Source organism: Physeter macrocephalus, chromosome 2, assembly GCF_002837175.3.
Source record: "Physeter macrocephalus isolate SW-GA chromosome 2, ASM283717v5, whole genome shotgun sequence".
In the NCBI taxonomy this organism is placed as follows: domain Eukaryota; kingdom Metazoa; phylum Chordata; class Mammalia; order Artiodactyla; family Physeteridae; genus Physeter; species Physeter macrocephalus.
Window position 1 is genome coordinate 70,726,755 of NC_041215.1, and position 19,938 is coordinate 70,746,692.

Consider the following 19,938-nt stretch of genomic DNA (forward strand, 5'->3'; position numbering starts at 1 on the left):
CATGTAGATCACAATGAATAATGCATAGAAAATAGCCATTTATCTACTTTGTGTTAAATGATTACTTTTTTTTAATCAAAAAGTCTTATTTTTTAGGTGCCTCATATCCATATGACAAAAACATCACAATAGCAGCCCATGTCCAAAGAAAAAAAGTATGTGGATACTTAAGGAGAGGGGTTGGAACAGTTTTGTGAAAGGTTGCTTAAAATAAAGTTGCTCCACGGGCTTCCCTGGTGGCGCAGTGGTTGGGAGTCCGCCTGCTGATGCAGGGGACACGGGTTCGTGCCCCGGTCCGGGAAGATCCCACGTGCCGCGGAGCGGCTGGGCCCGTAAGCCATGGCCGCTGAGCCTGCGCGCCCGGAGCCTGTGCTCCGCAGAGGGAGAGGGCACAGCAGTGAGAGGCCTGCGTACCGCAAAAAAAAATAAAAATAAAAAATGAAAAAATAAAGTTGCTCCTAATGAGTTGTACAAATGTTGGGCTAACATTTTAATTTTTAGATAAAGAATGTTTTGGCATCATCATGGGGCTAAGGAGCAGCTCACACCCACTGGACACTTATTGCAGAGCAGGCTCTTTGTAGAACACTCCTCAGGCCCTCTTTCACTCTCCTCACAACAACCCACAAACAGGCACTCTATTTGTTTGCAAGATACTTAAGGATACGAACTATTTAGAGAGTCTTGTCAATGGAGTAGTACAACTGAGGGGCAAGATTTGAACCCAAGCAGTCTGACTCTAGACCTACACTCTTGCCCACTAAATTTAAAGTCAAATTTAATTCCAAATGTGCTCCAAATTTAATCTTCCCACCTGATTGTGTTTCAAAGGGCTTCACTGTGAAACAGTGTATCTATAAGCACTCTGTGCTCAAAACATTTTTTTTTAGAAGGCATAAGGGAACTACAGGCACAGAGAAAACCAATAAAACAGATACTTTTCAACAGATATCAAGAGCATAACCAGGTATTCAAATGTCACTACTGCTTTTTAAGGAAAAAGTAAAAATGCTTTTCTAAATAAATTGATAATATCATGCATTATCAATGCATATAATTTTTAAACCTGAAAAAAGTCATACATTATTTTATAATGCTATTTTTTCTTTGGCCTCAGAGAAGACTATCCAGTAGAGAAAAAGGGAATTTTTATCCTTGTAATTTAGAACATTTTTTCATTTAGACGATACTTTTAATTCCTCTGTTACTCTGCATTGCCTTTTACTTTTATGTTTTACAGTTTTAGATTTCCACAGATTACAAAAGTGTGAATAACCTTGATGGCTAGCATGGTTATAGCTGTTCATTCTCAGTATTATAAAAGCTTAAGAAAATGCCTGACCTACTTATTTCCAATTCTGTGAGGTTTTTTTACTCCATTAAGAGAATTACTAATGCTAATATTAAAGAAAATTTCTAAAGTAGAGCTGCTCATCCTTAAATAAACTCTCTATGATGGTTAATGTTTTTTGGGTTTTGGTGTTTTTTTGTTTTGTGGTTTTTCTTGGCTGTGCCTCATGGCTTGTGGGATCTTAGTTCCCCAACCAGGGATCGAACCCGCGCCCTCGGCAATGAAAGTATGGAGTCCTAACCACTGGACCACCAGGGAATTCCCGTTTTATGTATTTTTTTTTAAATACTCACCTGATCAGATAATGAGTCTAACAAACTGAAAAGTTTTATTATACCACTATATAAACTGAGCAATAAAGATCAAACCAGAGTACTTCCATTATTTTGCAAGCTATGACATCGAAGTATATACATCAAAAACCAAACAGAAAACAGATTAGCGGTTGCCGGGAGCTGGGGAGGGAGGATGTGGAGTGACTGCTTAATGGGTATGGGTTTCCTTTTGGGGATGATGATGAATGTTCTGGAACTGGATAGTTGTGGTTGCACAACACTGTACATGTATTAAATGCTACTATATTATACACATTAAGATAGTTAAAATGGTAAATTTTATGTTATGTGTATTCTATCACAATTTTAAAAAACCAGCCAGATATTTTAAGACTGCTATTAACATAACAAGTAGATTTCTGATGAAAGATTTACACTTCATAACAGCAATTAGGATATAAAGGTAACATGTCTATTAATATACCACTTAATCATAATGTTTAACAAAAGTTGAACATATTAGAATGTTTGAAATAGTAAGAAAATCTATTGCAAGTATAAGTTTTATCTCCTAGAAAATAACTTCCCAAAGAAAGTTATATTTAAAATAAAATGGCTAGGTTTAAAATGTTATCGATAGTTGGGCTTCCCTGGTGGCGCAGTGGTTGAGAATCTGCCTGCCAATGCAGGGGACACGGGTTCGATCCCTGGTCCGGGAAGATCCCACAAGCCACGGAGAAACTAAGCCCGTGCGCCACAGCTACTGTGCCTGCGCTCTAGAACCCGCGCTCTGCAACAAGAGAAGCCACCGCAATGAGAAGCCTGCGCAATGCAACGAAGAGTAGGCCCCGCTCACCGCAACTAGAGAAAGCCCGCACACGGTAACGAAGACCCAATGCAGCCAAAAATAAAATAAATAAATAAATTTATTTTTTAAAAGTTATCAATAGTTCAGTAGATTGTCACTTTCCAACATTTTTTTCTTATATTATACAAAGGTAAGATTAGTATGTGAGTATGACTATGTACTTTTGGACTTCCACAGCAATAATCCAACAATAAATGCCAACATTCCACAGGTCTCTCAGAAAGGCAGGGTGCATACCTCTCAGGTTGTGGGCTGTGGCCCTGAAAAAGGCCATCCAGTTAATCAGTGTCAGAAACACGTGCCCTGGTGGGGCTGGCCAGAAACAAACACTAAAATCTCTTCCTCCATCCCAGACATTCCAAACACATCAAAGATTAAGAGATAATGGCATCAGACATTCTAATCTTGCAGCAAGAGGTAAGAATGAAGTTCAAACCATCAAACACTACTGATGGGAGTGGATCTTGTTACACTCTTTCTACACGCCAAACCAGGCCACAAAGAGAAGCAGCAGGTCCAAGTGGACCACTGCAACCTTCTCAGGATGCTTTTCTCTCCTCAACTCATGATGGTTTCTCTCATTTCATAGTGTTCACAGCACTTATCTCTAATTTCATTCATATTAATTTTATGGACTGACTAAAATGCTAAGTTTTCATTTATGTAACACACATAAATTATTATATTCTCAAATACACTTTAAGACCCTTGAAGAAGGGAGTGCTATCCCCACAGGCACAGATGCAGAAGCCACACCATAAACACTTGGCAATACTTATAATCCTAGATTGTCTTATTGTTCTATTTTCAGGTCTGCATTTTGTATCTCTAACTAAATTTTAAGTTCCATTCTTTCAAAATAATACATAGATATCTCTTTAGTCCTCCCAAGTTCCTTACACACTGCTAAAGCATATAGAAGGTGTTCACATATATAATTATTTTGCATGGCTGCTTCCATGAATTCCTTTGGTGATGTGTGCACATCCACTGTCCAAAGTGCTGCTTCTCTCTAAAAGGCCAGTCCTTTTTTTTTTTTTTTTTTGCCACATTGTGCAGCATGGAGGATCTTAGTTCCCTGACCAGGGATGGAACCCATACCCCCTGCAGTGGAAGTGTGGGGTCTTAACCACTGGACCGCCAGGGAAGTCCCTAACAAGCCAGTTCTAATGTTAATCCCTCTGAGAAGACATCCCTAACCCGTCCCCCTTCCTCCCAGTTGAACATTCTAGCCCCTTGCCCTGTGTTCACTAAGCACTTAGCAGAGACCATTCACAAGCAATCAGAGTGCAAAAGCTCTATATGATACTTATTAAGCATTTATCTGTTTCCCTTCCTACGCTGTAGATTCCTTTAGGGCAGGAAATTTGTCATTTTCATTTTTCAATTTCATTGGTACCAGAAGGGTCAATAAATGATTTTTTAAATGATGAATATAAAAAGTAAATGGATATAAAAATAAGGGTATTTGGACATTCATGAGAAAACTTCTAGAGACCCTCATGAATGAACTGAAGTAGTCAAAGATTTAGAGAGTTGGGTTTCTTGTTTGTGTTTTTGTTTGATTTGTTTTCTTAAAGGAAAAAAACAATAGGCAAAGCTCTTTATGATGAAACAGGGAGACAGCCACAACTTCCAGCAGGGGAAGTTACACCAAACGTTTTCATGTGTGCTAGGAGATCCAAAAGTGAGAGACAATGCAATTGCTAGTAGTTGCTATGGTAGCAAAAATAAACCTTGTACAGAATTTCCAGTCATCGTTTAAGTATGCTATCTACTCGCTGGGGTGTTTTCAGTGGTGTTTGAGCCCAAGAAAGGAAAAATAACATCTGAGGCTTATTCTCCAGGAAGAAAATAGGAAGCTGATATATGGGCAACAGCTGAGGTCTTCCTCAATTAAAACATAGCTAGAGGAAATCCTAACCCCCCTCCCCAAAAGGTGGACTTTTTACACCACCCATGTATAAAATAGGAAGCTAATGGTAATAAAGGGACTGAAATGAAGCAATGACATTTAAAAGATAATACATCTAACTTTTCAGATGAATATTATGTCTTAAGTTCAATTTACAGTTTTCCTAAGTATAAAAATAATTCTAGTTAACAAAGTTGTCCTTGCTGCATGGAGAAATAAATCAAGAGTATTTGAACACACAGGCTTCCCTGGTGGCGCAGTGGTTAAGAATCCACCTACCACTGCAGGGGGCACGGGTTCGAGCTGTGGTCCGGGAAGATCCTACATGCCGCAGAGCAACTAAGCCGCTGTGCCACAACTACTGAGCCTGCGCTCTAGAGCCCGCGAGCCACAACTACTGAGCCCGAGTGCCACAACTACTGAAGCCTGTGCGCCTAGAGTCTGTGCTGCAACAAGAGAAGCCACCCAATGAGAAGCCCACGCACCGGAGCCCGAGTGCCACAACTACTGAAAAGCCTGTGCCTAGAGTCTGTGCTCTGCAACAAGAGAAGCCACCCAATGAGAAGCCCACGCACCGCAACGAAGAGTAGCTCCCGCTCGCCACAACTTAAGAAAAGCCCGTGTGCAGCAACAAAGACCCAAGGTAGCCAAAAATAAAAATAAATTAATTAAAAAAAAAAAAACTTTCCCTAGACTCATGAGGCTTCTGAAGAAAGTAAACCCCACAAAATTGTTCTATTATTGATTTCAGATGGTCCTCTCTTATGATTTAGTCTTAATTTCTGTAACAAAATCTGAAATAAACTATTAGAATTTGAAAGTGTAAGAAGCCCTTTCGTTATAGTGAATAAAAATATCAGCCACCGTAATAGACTCTTGTCAGCTGCTTCCTCAATATCCATTTCATACTTCTTGTACAGTTTAGCAGTTCTGGTGACTAGGTGGGATTGATTTCCATAAGCTAGCCACATAAGTGGGCCCTAATGGCCTAAAATAAGCAGCAAAAATCTCACAGCCTTACTACTGTGATTGGCAATAATTCAAGCCCAAACCAACTGGAGGCTGGCATTACTCTGGTCATAGGAATTGCTATGAAGACCACGGCTTAAAGCTGACCCAGAGTGAAGCCCAGGAGTCTTTTTTGACAATCAGGGGAAGACAGACTTTCTTCCCCAAGAAAGACTGATGTGCAGATGTGACATTTGGAACTACTGCATCTATTGAACCATCATGCATCAGAAGGCCTGGATTCAAATCAACTTTGCATCTTCTTCTTCTTCTTTTTTTTTTTTAATGTAGAAAAAGATGATAACAGTAACTTCCATGGAGGTTCAGAAAATTACATGAGATATATGCAAAGAATCTGCCACCAGGTTATCCAGGCCCACTTTCTCCCTCCAGTAGCACCCACTAGCTGGAGGACTGAAAAGGGGGATATTATAATTTCAGCTGATTCAGGTTTATGGTTGGTGGCATGTTGAGCCAAAGTTTGTCTAGGGAGAAAAGAAAACTTGAGACTGAGCTGGCTATTGAAGGGAGTTTAAATGACTGACCTGGGAGGTTAGACAGAACAAAGAAATAAATGCATAAGAAGTCAGATAACTAAAAACATATAAGAGATGTAAAGAGTAGTAGAATGGGTTTAGTAGGAAAGAGAGGAGGATAAGACTCTGTAGAGGACTTCCCTGGTGGCGCAGTGGTTAAGAATCCGCCTGCCAATGCAGGGGACACGGGTTCGAGCCCTCGTCCAGGAAGATCCCACGTGCCGCAGAGCAACTAAGCCCGTGCGAGCCACAACTACTGAAGCCCGCGCACCTAGAGCCCGTGCTCCACAGCAACAGAGAAGCCACTGCAGTGAGAGGCCCACACAGCACAACGAAGGGTAGCCCCTGCTCACCACAACTACAGAAAGTCCGCGGGCAGCAGTGAAGACCCAATGCAGCCAAAAATAAATAAACAAATGAATAAAAATTTAAAAAGAAAAAAAAAGACTCTGTAGAGTGAGTGAAATTTCTGACTTTATCGTTTCAGAGGTATGCTAATTCCAGTAGCAACAAGGGAGATAGTTGGCAGGACCCCAAGAGAGGGGGCTTTTGTTTTTGTTTTTAAAATTTAAAAAAAAAAACAAAACACACAAAGCATTAAGATAGGGTACTGGATGAGTCAAATACTCCATCTTAATAGAGATCATGATGACAGTTTAGAGGGACTGAGAAAAAACTGGCAGGAGAAGGGCTGCTATTTTTCTGTTAACTTATAAACTGGTATCTTATTATTTTACTAAGCATAAAAACTTTTAAGAAGATAAGTAAAGAAAAAAGATGGAAAGACTAGACAAGGAACTCCAGAAAAGAAAACATGGTTTACATGGCCAAGAGTGTTTGGCCAGACAGTATCGATCTCCAAAGTAGTGGGAATTGATATCAATCTCTAAGGCAGTAAGATTCTTGATTTTTTATATCCCCTCTGGCAAGAGTATAGCATATAAAGCAAAAACAGGGCACAGGGAAAAGCTAGTATTGGTATTACCTCTGTGCTTAGGAGAATGACTATCTTCCAATCCCTCAATTCTCAAAAGTCTCTATATTTTTAGCATTGTATTATTTCTATTCAGATTAAAGAATAGGTGAGAAGATTAATTTAATTACTACTTAAATACCTACCTGAAAACCTATAATCAGCAAGCCTACTTCTCACATCAAAATCTAGATTGTAATTGCAGATATTCTCTCTGCAATTACCCCTTTTACAGGACATTTTCCAAAATAAGTAATAATTGAGTGTAACTGGATAATGCTCAGCTAAGATTACTACTTACTTTCCTGCCCTTAAGTTGATGGACGTTTTATACATATTGGGCCAATTACATAACCATGAACACTTCCAAAACAGCCAGCTGGTTTTTTTAGCTTACCAGTTGTTTTTTTGGTTTTTGGGTTTTTTTCTTATACTCAAATGCATTGAGAGGAAACAGATGAAGGCGATAAAAATACAAATATCAAGATAAAAATATGAATACAAATTCTCTACAATTAAACATGAACCAAAGACTCCTTCCTCAATTTTTTCTCTTAGCTTAGAAACTGTTATCTTATATTTGCTCACTAAGCATAAAAACTTTTTTTTTTTTTTTTTTTTTTTTTTTTTGAGGTACGCAGGCCTCCCACTGTTGTGGCCTCTCCCGTTGCGGAGCACAGGCTCCGGACGCGCAGGCTCAGCGGCCATGGCTCACGGGCCCAGCCCCTCCGCGTCATGTGGGATCTTCCCGGACCAGGGCACGAACCCGTGTCCCCTGCATCGGCAGGCGGACTCTCAACCACTGCGCCACCAGGAAGCCCCATTAAAACTTTTAAGAAGATAAGTAAAGAAAAAAATGGAAAGACTATACAAGGAACTCCAGAAAAGGAAACGTGGTTTACATAACACAGCATCGGTCATTGAGGGAAAGTTTTGGAGGACACTCTACTTCTCTCTAGAAGCCAATTCAGCTTTTCACAGTTTTAGGCACCTGAACTAAAAACAATGCCAAAAGACACAATTTTAGCTTAGAAATAACTTCCTTCCTTTCCACACTTTTGCATAACTTGAACTACTGCCTTATAATGTGCTCTCCAAAAGATAACTCCCATCAGAAATCTCCAGGAAAATCCACATCTAAATTACTTTCCATCCAGAAATAAGGTATATATAAATACATAAGTTTATACTGTACACACACACTTTAGTCTCTGCAGCTTACCTTTGAAAAAGTACTCTGCTGAATACTCTCCCAGAGTTATATCACTAACTACTTTTTTCTGGTACTTTGGGATTAAGAACTAGAGTTTAGCTCTAGCATCCCTTGCTCCATTTGCTATAATATCCAACCTCCTAAAAATGTTTTTAAAAAAAGTATAACTGTACATATTAATCAAATATTTATTTTAAAAGTATTTATTCACCAAAAAATTCCCTAATGGCACGGTTAAAAAAAAAATCTTTGTGGTTACCAGAGGCGGGGGTGGGGAGGGGCAGAAAGAAGGTGGTCAAAAGGTACAAATTTCCATTTATATGATAAAAAAGTACTAGGGATGTGATGTACAGTATGATCAGTGTAATTAAGACTGCTCTATGTTATATATGAAAGTTAAGAAATCAAATCCCAAGAGTTCTCACCACAAGGAAAAAAATGTTTTTTAAATGAGATAATGGATGCTCACTGAACTTATGGTGGTCATCATTTCGTGATGTATGTAAGTCAAATCATTATGCTGTACACCTTAAACTTATACAGTGCTATATGTCAATTGTATCTCAATAAAACTGGAAGGAAAAAAAATGAACACTCTTCCTAACAGCAAACAGATTACATCTAGAAGCTGCTAACATATCATGACGGCAGTTTCTCAGAAATTAAATTATTGTTAGAAAAAAAAAATCTTGTCAACTATATATGTACCCCCTCAAAACACTGGAAAGGAAAGATTGGAAAATCTTCCACAGGACACAGGACCAGAAAGGCCCAAGGTGATATTTTAATGAGGGTCAGAGGTGAGGAAGGTCAGGAAATGTGGTCATGGAAAACAAAGCCAGGTCTCCTCCATCATCGCCATGATTCTTTTTTAATGGCATTCATGGTAGGATGGATATAGTGGACTGGAGCTCAACCTCCATACCAATGTCCTTCCTGTGTACCTTCCTGTATGACAGAGGCCAAAACCCTACACGTTTCTTTTTCCAGGCTCCCTTGCAACCAGGGGTCTACATATTAGATATGCAGGCATGAGATTAGGAAGAAGAAAGTGAGCTAAGCAAGGTTGTGAGACATTGGGTTTTGCTGCTACAGCACTCCTTTGTCCAGTAACTAATCTCGTGGGTATAAAAAAGCAAAGCATGGATGGGACACTTTTTTTTTTTTCTTTCTGCATCACAGTGATACTCTAAGGGCAGCTTCTCCACCTTCCTGACTGTAGCAGAAGCAGCAGTGCCCCTCCCAGGCCAGATAAAAGGCGGTAACACACCTAAAGGCCGAGCCTAGGTCCTGTTACTCCTAACTGCTAACACTTTTATCAGTATCATTACCTTCTTTTCTATTTAAAACAGCTAGGTTTTCTTTTATGTTCTGAAACTGAAAACTGATACTACACATTTGTATTAAGATATTTAAAAAGATAAGTGCCATGCATGGGTTTGGATTTATGGCAGGCCCATCCCCTCTGGGCCTCACATAGTGTCCCATGCTGGAGCAAACTGGCCCGGAACCATTGCCTGGCTTCTGCCTGTAGGCTGCAGGCACTGAAGCGGGCTGCACAGTGGGAAAAGAAAAAATATACGTGCTCAATTATTTTATTTTTTTTAATCCAAATCCTCCTTTGATAAACGCATAAGAGAGGCTATCTTAAGTAAGGAGTAGATCCACTTCACAAACCAAATCCCACTGGCTCCTGAAAGAAGAGTTAGGGTCTTGGTTATCTCATAACTGAAAATGGTCAGCTTTTTACAAAGCATCACGACTAAGAAACATATAACACAAGTTAATATCTAGGGCCGAATTCAGGCTCCTTAACTCACTCTGTGACCTTGGGCCTCAGTTTCCTCAACGTTCAAATACCGCAGTACCAACCACACAGAAACACTGCTAACACTATGTATTAAAATTGCATATGTAAAGTACCTTAACAAGCACTAGATGCCATGAGGGGGAAAAAAAATTCCCTTTTCAAGTCACTTAAAAGTTCTTTTGGCTCAATGAGACTTCTAGGAATACTTAAAGTTTTGAAACATCCATTTTTTATTACTAATGCTCTGTGTATGGAGAGAATACTTTTAAGCACATACTCTTTCTCTGTGAAAATCCTACCCTTCAAAAACTCCTGCCCGAAAATCAGTATTGGGGAAGATTAAGTGACCTACTGCTGCCCCACCCCAGGGTTAATCCCTTCCATGGCCTACAATACGCCAGACCTCTCCTTGGAGTGGACATTCCATGGGAAGACACACCCTGTAGTTCCCACCCATAAACATTCTTACCACAAAACTCCACTGAATTTCCAATCAGGGATCACTACTCAGCCTAGGGTAAAAAGAAATCACCAACTTTATCTTCTGCCCCTTAATTCCAAAAGCAGTCCAGAGATAATATGCTCTTAGACGCGCCCCCCACCCCACCAGCAAAGGGCAGAAACTCTTAAATTTACCCTTATGAGCCAGACCTACCCCCAAGTAGATTATGATTCAGGTCTCTGAAATACCCAGTATATCCCTTTCTGGGGTGATTTGCACACTATTTATACTGTAGAAATAAACGGAAAATTTTTTTCAGCTGGAACAAAACCCTGCTACACGATAGTGGTTTATAAACCCTTTTAAAGAAAGGTTTTGGCCTTTTCTTTAAAATATAAAACTAAGAAAGAAGGGATACCATCTTAGATTTCCAGCACTATCAAAACTGAATCTTTTACAAATGTGATATATTTTAGCTAACAAGACTTAATTTCAAGTATTTTCTCATGTAATTCTGACATACATTTTATTTTGCCAGAAAATTCTAGAGGAAAACAAATGAGAGACTTTTATGATAACGTTTTGCCCTAATTAATCTTTGTTTTTGCATCGGATCCTTAGGACTCAAATCACTAGTGACCAGGAAACATGCTGTACTTTGACAGATTTTTGTCTTTATAGCTTCCATGTTAAGTTCTACGTGAAATTCCCTTCCAATATTAATGGGTGTACATGTGATGAGAAATAAAAAGGAAAAAAGAATCCTAGTATTTCATAGAATAAGAAAGACATTTGTACGAGAAACCGTTCAGCAATTCAAAACCAAGCACAGTGCCTATTTATAGCAGGCTGAGGTTAGTACCATTTTACTCACCAGAAAAATCAATAAGACCATAAGAATTTTCCTTTATAAAGCATAAAGTATGAAAATCATTAGGGTCATTCATTATAAAGGCAGTTTACAATTACAGATTAAAGATTTGCACGTGTGTGTTTTAAAATTCATATTATGAAAAGTTTTACATGATAGTTAAACAACTTTTACATAAGTTATTTAATTACTCAATCATAGTTAGGCCCCCCAAATCATATAGTTTTCTATTTATAATCACCAGGTCACATATACTTAGAAGAGGAAGAATGAATTTGAAGGAAGCAACAGCAGAACTCTTTGTTAAGCAAAAGAATTGTCTGCCTTTTTAATGTGCCAGTTGCTTAAAAGGAAAAATCCAAACCTCAAAACTGAAGTTGAGCCACAGCCTTCTCATCTGTATCCTGGCAATGGCAGTACCTAAATCATTCCATAGATGTAAGATAAAAGAAAATTGCACTCATCTAAATGCTACGTATGAAGAGTAGAAGGAATGTCTTTGAGTTTGAGAGGCATCTTACACCTGGGGGCAGTCCTGGTAAGAATTTTCAGAAGTATACAGATACAAGCTCATTTCAGGTGATTTGGGGGAGGGCATGGGGTGAGGTGGGTAGGGAGACAAAAATCAGGTGAGGGAAATGCAGACGTCCTTAAAAATCATACGATGCCATACTTAGAATTCTGACATTTCTGTGACCCTTTACTTCAGGCACAGTGATGACCCAGCAAATTTCATACCATTTGGCAAATTCCATTGTTCAGTCAGGGGCACACCCCTGAACAATGCAGTCAGAGACAAAGGGAGGAGAAAGAATAGGACTAAGTGGGGCTCAGTACATACACGGCACAGGTACTTAAACTCCCCAGGAATCACAAGGGAACTTCATCTCCCTACACAAAATGTGATGGTTCAAAGACATCCCCTTGCAGCGCACCCCTTTCTCCACCCTCCCTGCCTTGGGTTGCTCTAGTGTTTTCTTCTTAGGTCAATACCATTTATACATAAAAGCAAAAAGCATTGTTAAACTCTCAAATCCTTTCCCTATCCAACGAGTATTAGTATTTAAGACCTGGTATTGTTCAGAAAAGCCAAGAATATGAATTTTTAAGCCTCCTAAGTCAATGCCAACAGCAAGAGCCAATACAAACAAAAGTGAATTGTGAGAAATACTTATCACAGTTACCAGTCTTCACTAAGCCCACTTCCTTCTAGGACTCTTCTCATCTTCATCTCTAGGGAAAAGTTGCTTCCACATATCAAGTAATCAAATATGTTTATTTTGAAAGGGAAACTACCCTAGATGCTTCTTTTAAAGTTACTCCTTTATAACAGCATGCTAAAAGGAGAACTTTTTTTTTAAAAGTGACACAGTACTTTGAAGCACTCACAAGGCTAAAAGGATACACACCGAAAAGTCTTCAACAGAAGAGGAATATTATGCATATTATACACATACACAGAGAGAAAGAGAAAAAGAGGCAGACGGAGACAGAGAGAAGAAATTATAATAGAAAAAGGATATTTTTTACTTCTGATAAAAATATGCAATTCCCTCAGGGTTTAGCAAATTAAAGTGAATTGAATGCCAATTAAATTTCTTCATGGTATTACTACTCATCATTTCCATTGATTCATTGTATTTTATTGAACTTACCATGCAAATACCTTCCAAACCCTTCTTGTACCTCGAGTGGATAAATTGCCCAATTACCACCTCCCAGTTAAATTAACTCTCTCTAGGTTTGCACGCTAAGAAAATTGAGCCTGAGCTTGTGCCTCCTGATGTGACATGTTATGAAATATATGATGCCATCTACAGTATATTCTAGTCAAACACCATTTAACTTCAGTCCATGTTGCCTAAATCTAACTATTCCATATAGAGGGATTTAAGAACAAGCTAACACCACCACAAGGAAACAACAGAAAAATCCAGAAAGAGCAATATTTTGTAGGACAAATGGCCTGGTCCTTTCAAAAGTCAGCGTCATGACTTGAGAAGTTTACAGGACATAACCAGATGCACAGCAAAGCCCCAGAGTAGATCCTAATTAGAACAAAGTATCTATAAATGTGTTAAAGGCAACTGAGCCAATGTGAGAATGGACTGGGTATTACATAAAATGAAAATGTATTGACATGGAAAGGTGAAGAGCATTAACAGGAAAAAAAAAAAAAAAAAGAAAAGCAGTTTATAAACCAGCATGAACAGCATTTCATTTGGGTAAAAACAAATGTGTGTGGGCATAAACAGATCCTGAATTCTACACCTTGAAGGGTAAATGAAGATAATCTCTGGATAAGAGAATGTCACTTTACCTTACTTTTGCTTATTAATATCTTCTGAGCTTTCTAGAATGAATATTTCTAATAAAGTAATATTAACATAAACTTATTATAATTAATAAAAACCTTAAAAAGAGGTTGGGTTTCTGCCCAGGTAACCAATCTCATAAAATTTTAAGGTGTGTGATGACAGATGGAGTTGCTGGCCTTCCAAAAAGAAGAAAAGGTGTTTAGTTAATAAAACTGTCTGACAGAAAAAAAATTAATTGAAATCCTTTCACATCTAGAATTGCCCGTAAAGTTTCTAAAAGTCAATGCTATTCACAAGGCTAGGAGGAAAATGAGGCATTACTTCTAGGAATTTTGCTGATGTCATCAGTCACAGGTAAAATATCAATGTAACTGAAAGTCCTTTCATGTGCAGGCATTACCAACCTAGGCAATGCTGGGTCCCTGCTGGCTGAAATCTGCCAGGCAAGCTGGGAGAGGGGGTGATAAGGGGTATCACAGAGGGAAGGATGGACCTGCAAACTTCTCCCCTTAAACTACAACCCGAAACACCCTCTACAAACAAGACAACCACGATTAACTTGAGACCAGCTGATGCAAATTAAACAGCTTCCAGAAGATTTAAGGGATGTTATGATCAAAGTTCAGCAAGTCTTTCATATACCATTGGTATGATTTCAGTTGTCATAAGTTTTATAATTCATTCCTTCAGAAGATAGGAAATTGCATGCAAGGCCAAATGAGTACCAAGTTCGCATTTTGCATAATTTCTAGATTTGATATGCTGGCATAACCCCTCACAACAGATGCTGTGTGAGTTATCAGTTTACTGCCTCTCAGTTCCAAATGCTTCAATGCAGGCCTTGAGCTAAACAACGGAATTCCTTTACGCATCCCTCCTTTAAAGTAGGCATGATGTTAAGCTTTCGTATGGAGGGCACTGGAACACTGAAGAGGAAAGGACTTCCTGAAATTCCCGGCCTGGGCTGGGGGGGGGTTGGGGTTCCACAGGGAGAGACATCTGGTAGACCCTGCCCCAGCCAGGGGCACAGAACATCATCCCCCATGATCTTGCTGCCTCTTCCTGCAGCAACTTCTTATCAGTCTAAAACCTTCACGAGCTCACCTGAGAGACAAAAATGTCCAAATAAATCCTCAGTGGAATCTTTGATCCCGGAGTTTATGCTCTTTCATTTCATCATGACCATCTTGCCCTTCCTCCCTTCGGATGTCTATCCTTCATCAAAATGAAGCATAACTGAAATATTTTGTCAGCTTGTGTTTTCAAGACACTCTGATTATATTTTTTTGAACTAAGGTACATTTTTCTTCCAAGAAAAACGGGAGGGAATATGGAGGACACTTTGCCCACTTTTGAAAAAGCCAGTGAGTACTTTCTTCCTCTAGGAAAGAAGTGACCTCTCTTTTGTTTCCTTTTTCGCCAAGCAAGAACTCTTCTAACAGATACAAATGTTACTAAATAGTTTCAATTTCTGGGGAAACCAGATTGAAACTGAAACTATATAATTTTACTCCTATATGATTATGCTTGCTACAGAATTATTAAAATTTACATTGAAAGGATCAGTTATTACTGGAGATAAGGTCAGAAATCTATGGTTATATTGGCTTGTGCTTAGTATACCTAAAGCAAACTTTAAACACGGAAGTGGCCAACAAATTTAAAAGAAAATGTATTTGCCCTAATTTCAACACAAAAATTGTCAATGCTCTCACTGCAGAATTTCTGAGTGGATAAATCAGCAGTGAATAAAAAAACAAAATCTGAGACTCCTATGCAAATTAAGGAAGTCTACTCCCTCTTTAAAATACCCGCCTCTACATCTCATCATCATTTGTATAAAATGTTTAAATGTGTAACAGATTTCCCACAATTTGTTTCATACACACAGATTTGTTTTTTAAATATCAATTCTCCAATCCTCTCTAACATTTGCCAAGGCTGCCAGCAGAATCAGTCTTAAATAGCTCAAACATAATTTTTCATGACTTCTCTTCTTTAAGGAAAATTGTCATAAATATGTTACTCTGACCTCACATATTCAACTCCAATTACTCAAGCCAAAAATTATTATTTTCCTTTAATAAATACTTTAAGACTATAAATAGGAGTTGGGTATTCAGAGTTGAGAAAGGAGTTGTACTGTAATTTTCCTGACAGGGAGTAGACAAGGGAGAAATGTTACAAGATCTCAACACATATGTGGATTGCCTGATAATAACAAACAAAATTTTTTAAAATAAATTTCTATCCTTTTTAAAAAATTTATTTTATTTATTTATTTTTGGCTGCATTGGGTCTTCGTTGCTGCGCGCGGGCTTTCTCTAGTTGTGGTGAGCGGGCTTCTCATTGCAACGGCTTCTCTTATTGCAGAGCACAGGCTCTAGGACTGCAGGCTTCAGTAGTTGTGGCGCTTGGGCTTAGTTGCTCCGCGGCATGTGGGATCTTCCCGGCCAGGGCTCGAACCCGTGTCCCCTGCATTGGCAGGTGGATTCTTAACCATTGCGCCACCAGGGAAGCCCAACAAACAAAATTTGATATGTGATTAGAAAGACTTAGTTACAGTCACTGCAAAAGAGATTGTTCTTGGTTCTAGGTGTAGGAAAGATGAGGTAAGCACACACTACCCTGTTTCTCGAATAGAATACAGATATAAAGCTTGGATGGAATGAATGAAGCAACAATTTGAGGACCCAGAGTAAATTGGAGCAAGTGGACTGAAGAAGACCAGAATTCAAAGTACCACTGAACTGGTGATGAATTAACCATTTTTTTCCCTTCAGTATACCCCAGCCAGGACTCAAGGCAGCCCAAAACTCAGAAGCAGACAATAGATGCAAAGAGAAGCCCAGTAGTTCAGAGTCAAGGAGCAGGAAAGTGGTATCTTAATGCACAGAAATAAGAAGTAAAATATCTTTTAAAATTTCCTTTCATAGAGTAAAACAAATACCGTATGCTAACACATATATATGGAATCTAAAAAAAAAAAAAAAAAAAAAAGGGTCATGAAGAACCTACGGGCAAGACGGGAATAAAGTAAAGACACAGACCTACTGGAGAACAGACTTGAGGATATGGGGAGGGGGAAGGGTAAGCTGTGACAAAGTGAGAGAGTGGCATGGACATATATACACTACCAAATGTAAAACAGATAGCTAGTGGGAAGCAGCTGCATAGCACAGGGAGATCAGCTCGGTGCTTTGTGACCACCTAGAGGGGTGGGATAGGGAGGTTGGGAGGGAGGGAGACGCAGAGGGAAGAAATATGGGTATATATGTATATGTATAACTGATTCAGTTTGTTATAAACCAGAAACTAACCCACAATTGTAAAGCAATTATACTCCAATAAAGATGTTAAAAAAAATTTCCTCTCATAAAAATCAAAAATATTTCTAAATAGCAGCCAAGAAAAAATTTAAAATACCACAAAAATGAACTACGTGGATATAACTTCATCAAAATGTATACAGAATCTATATTCTGAAACCTACATGACACTGATAAAAGAAATCAGAGAAGACCTAACTAAATGGAGAGTCATACAATGTTCATGGATTAGAAGACTCAACACAGTAAAAAGGTCCATTCTTCCCAAATTGATCCATACATTTAACACAATTCCAGTCAAAACTCCAGAAGATTGACAATATATACACTAATATGTATAAAATGGATAACTAATAAGAACCTGCTATATAAGAAAATAAATAAAATTAAAAAAAAAAACCTCCAGAATTTTTGCAGCTATAGACAAGCTGATTGTAAAATACATAGTAAGGCAAAGGACTGAGAATAGAAACAATTTGAAAAAGAAAAGAAAGCTAGAGAACCCACACTACTCGATTTCAATCTTACTATAAAGCTAATCAAAACAGTGTGGTATTGACAAATGGATAGACACATAGATTAACATAATAGAGAGCCTAGAAAGTCACACAAATATAAAGAACTTATTTTTGACATACGTTAAAGTTCAATAGACAGAGGATAGTCTTTTCAACAAATGATGTTTGAATAATTGGACATATGTATGCTAAAAAACAAACAAACAAAAACTCTATACCTTTAACAAAACTTAACTCAGGGTAAATAATAGCTCTAATTACAAAGGAAAGCTGTAAGGCTTACAAAACACACAAAACACAGGAGAATATCTTCATGATCTGGGGTTAGGCAACAACTTCTTAGATAAGACACCAAGGAACAATCCATAAAAGAAAAAAGTTGACAAATTGTACCTTATTGAAATAAGAAACTTTTGACCTATAACATACACCCTTAAGAGAATGAAAGGACAAACTACAGTCAGGGAGAAAATATCTGCAACTCACATTAGACAAAGAATTTATATCCAGAATATATAAATAACTCTGAATATTCAACAATAAGAAAATAAGCCTCTTTAAAAAATCAACAAAGGGCTTAAAGAGACAGTTCACTAAAGAGGATCAACAAAAGGCAAACAAGTACACCAGAAGGTCTTCAACACCTAGCACCACTAGGGAAATGTAGATTAAAAACAAAATGAGATCACTACACACCTATTAGAATGGCTAAAATAGATATGGACAATACCAATGTTGATGAGGATGCAGAACAAACAAAACTCATGCATTGTTGGTAGAATGCAAAATGGTAGAGTCACTCTGGAAAATGGTTTGGAAGTTTCTCATGAAGTTAAACACACACTTACCGCATGACCCAGCAATCACTTTCCTAGACACAAGAGAAATGAAAACTTAAGTGTTTACACAAAAACCTGTACATGAATGCTCTACTCATAATGACTCATAACTGGAAGCAACCCAAATGGCATTCAATGGGTGAATGGATACACACACTGTAGTACATCCATACTATGTAATACTACACTAAGCAATAAAAAAGAACTACTGATACACATAAATAGTGAATGAATCTCAAAGGCAGTATGCTAAGTGAAAGCAGATGGTCTCAAAAGTTTATGATTCCTTTTTTATGACATTCTTAAAAAGTCAAACTATAGCGAGAGACAGATCAGTGGTCACCAAGGGTCAGCAGTGATGGGGGAGGATGTAACTACAAAGAAGAGTTTCTCTGGAAGGATAGAACTGTTCTGTGTCCTGATTATGGCAGAGTTTTCATGAATCTGTGCATAAGCCAAAATTCCTGGAACTGTACACCCAATTAATGTGAAGTTTACTTATGTTAATCAAAAAAAATGTTATACAATGGACATTTATTTCCAGACGGCCACATAATTTTTGACTTGTTCCTTTCTCCATGCCATTTTAAAGTAAAAATATCCATGACAGGAGAAGGAAATTGCACAAGTAAATAACACATTTATTTCCATTATCTGTGAACATGCAGTACATTTCTAACAAAACAATGGGCTCTAGAGGCTGAAGGGAGATTGGGCTACAGTATCAACTCCCACAGACACTGCTAGTCATCTGAACCACATTTTATTTCTTGAGCATTCAAAAGGAAAAATAAAAAGAACATAATAATAATGTATTTTCCTGATTCTTTGTAGTTACACTTGAAGTAAGTGTGAAAGTTCATTTGCGCTTAGAACCTAGCAATACAGAGTTTAGCAACTAAATAACAGGAGATTAACATTCACAAATGGATGCCATTAACCATCCAATCAAAAAAGAAAAGCATATCTGTGGGGAAATTAAAGCTAAGAATCTAAAAAAGAAAAAAAAAAAAAGTAAAAGACTTGTATTTTTGTAGACCTCACAGTGCTCTGCACAGTACCTGGCATGTGGGGAACACTCATCATAATTCCATAAAGTATCATCTAATAAAAAGGAATATCCAACATAAAGCCCACAGACCAAACATGTACCTCTACATCGAAGGCTAAGCTCTAACAATTCACGCAGGCAAACACGTGGGAGCATCTGCCAGTAATAAACGTGGGGGTAGGGAATGATTTAAATGTGGAAAGACTGAGTTCACTTGGGCCAGCACAGCAGGAAAAGGCAAGGGATGGGGGTTATTGAAGTCAAGGGGAGGGTGTATGCTCAGCTTCCTCTGCACCATTCACCCGACAACGCTGACTTACTTTCCAAGTAAGGTCCATTGGATACATGAGGGAGGGCGTTAGAGCATGAATATGTTCAGGGATGTAGGCTATGGGAAACTTGCAACAACTTAAAGTAAAATTCTGAAATAGTTTTATTTTAATACTAACAGGTTTCATTCTCGAAATACCAGTATTTTGATATATAAGTATTTTGAAAAGTCTCTACAATTCTCTTGAGAAACATTCAGTTACATTTACTATCAACAGTTGGGAATAACATTTAAAAATCAAACTCAAACTTAAAATAAGGGAGTCAGGAAGGAAAGGGAGGAAAGGAGAA

General features: G+C 38.2%; 1 protein-coding gene and 1 non-coding gene across 6 annotated transcripts in view; one reads left to right on the forward strand and one right to left on the reverse strand.

Annotated features, from left to right (window-relative positions):
• COBLL1 (cordon-bleu WH2 repeat protein like 1) overlaps nt 1–19,938 on the reverse strand; it is a 166,534-nt gene that overhangs the window by 107,886 nt on the left and 38,710 nt on the right. The window lies entirely within an intron of this gene.
• Nucleotides 9,571–9,703, forward strand: LOC112064593 (small nucleolar RNA SNORA42/SNORA80 family). Its single transcript, XR_002891553.1, has one exon. It is a non-coding gene; the product is annotated as a small nucleolar RNA SNORA42/SNORA80 family (small nucleolar RNA).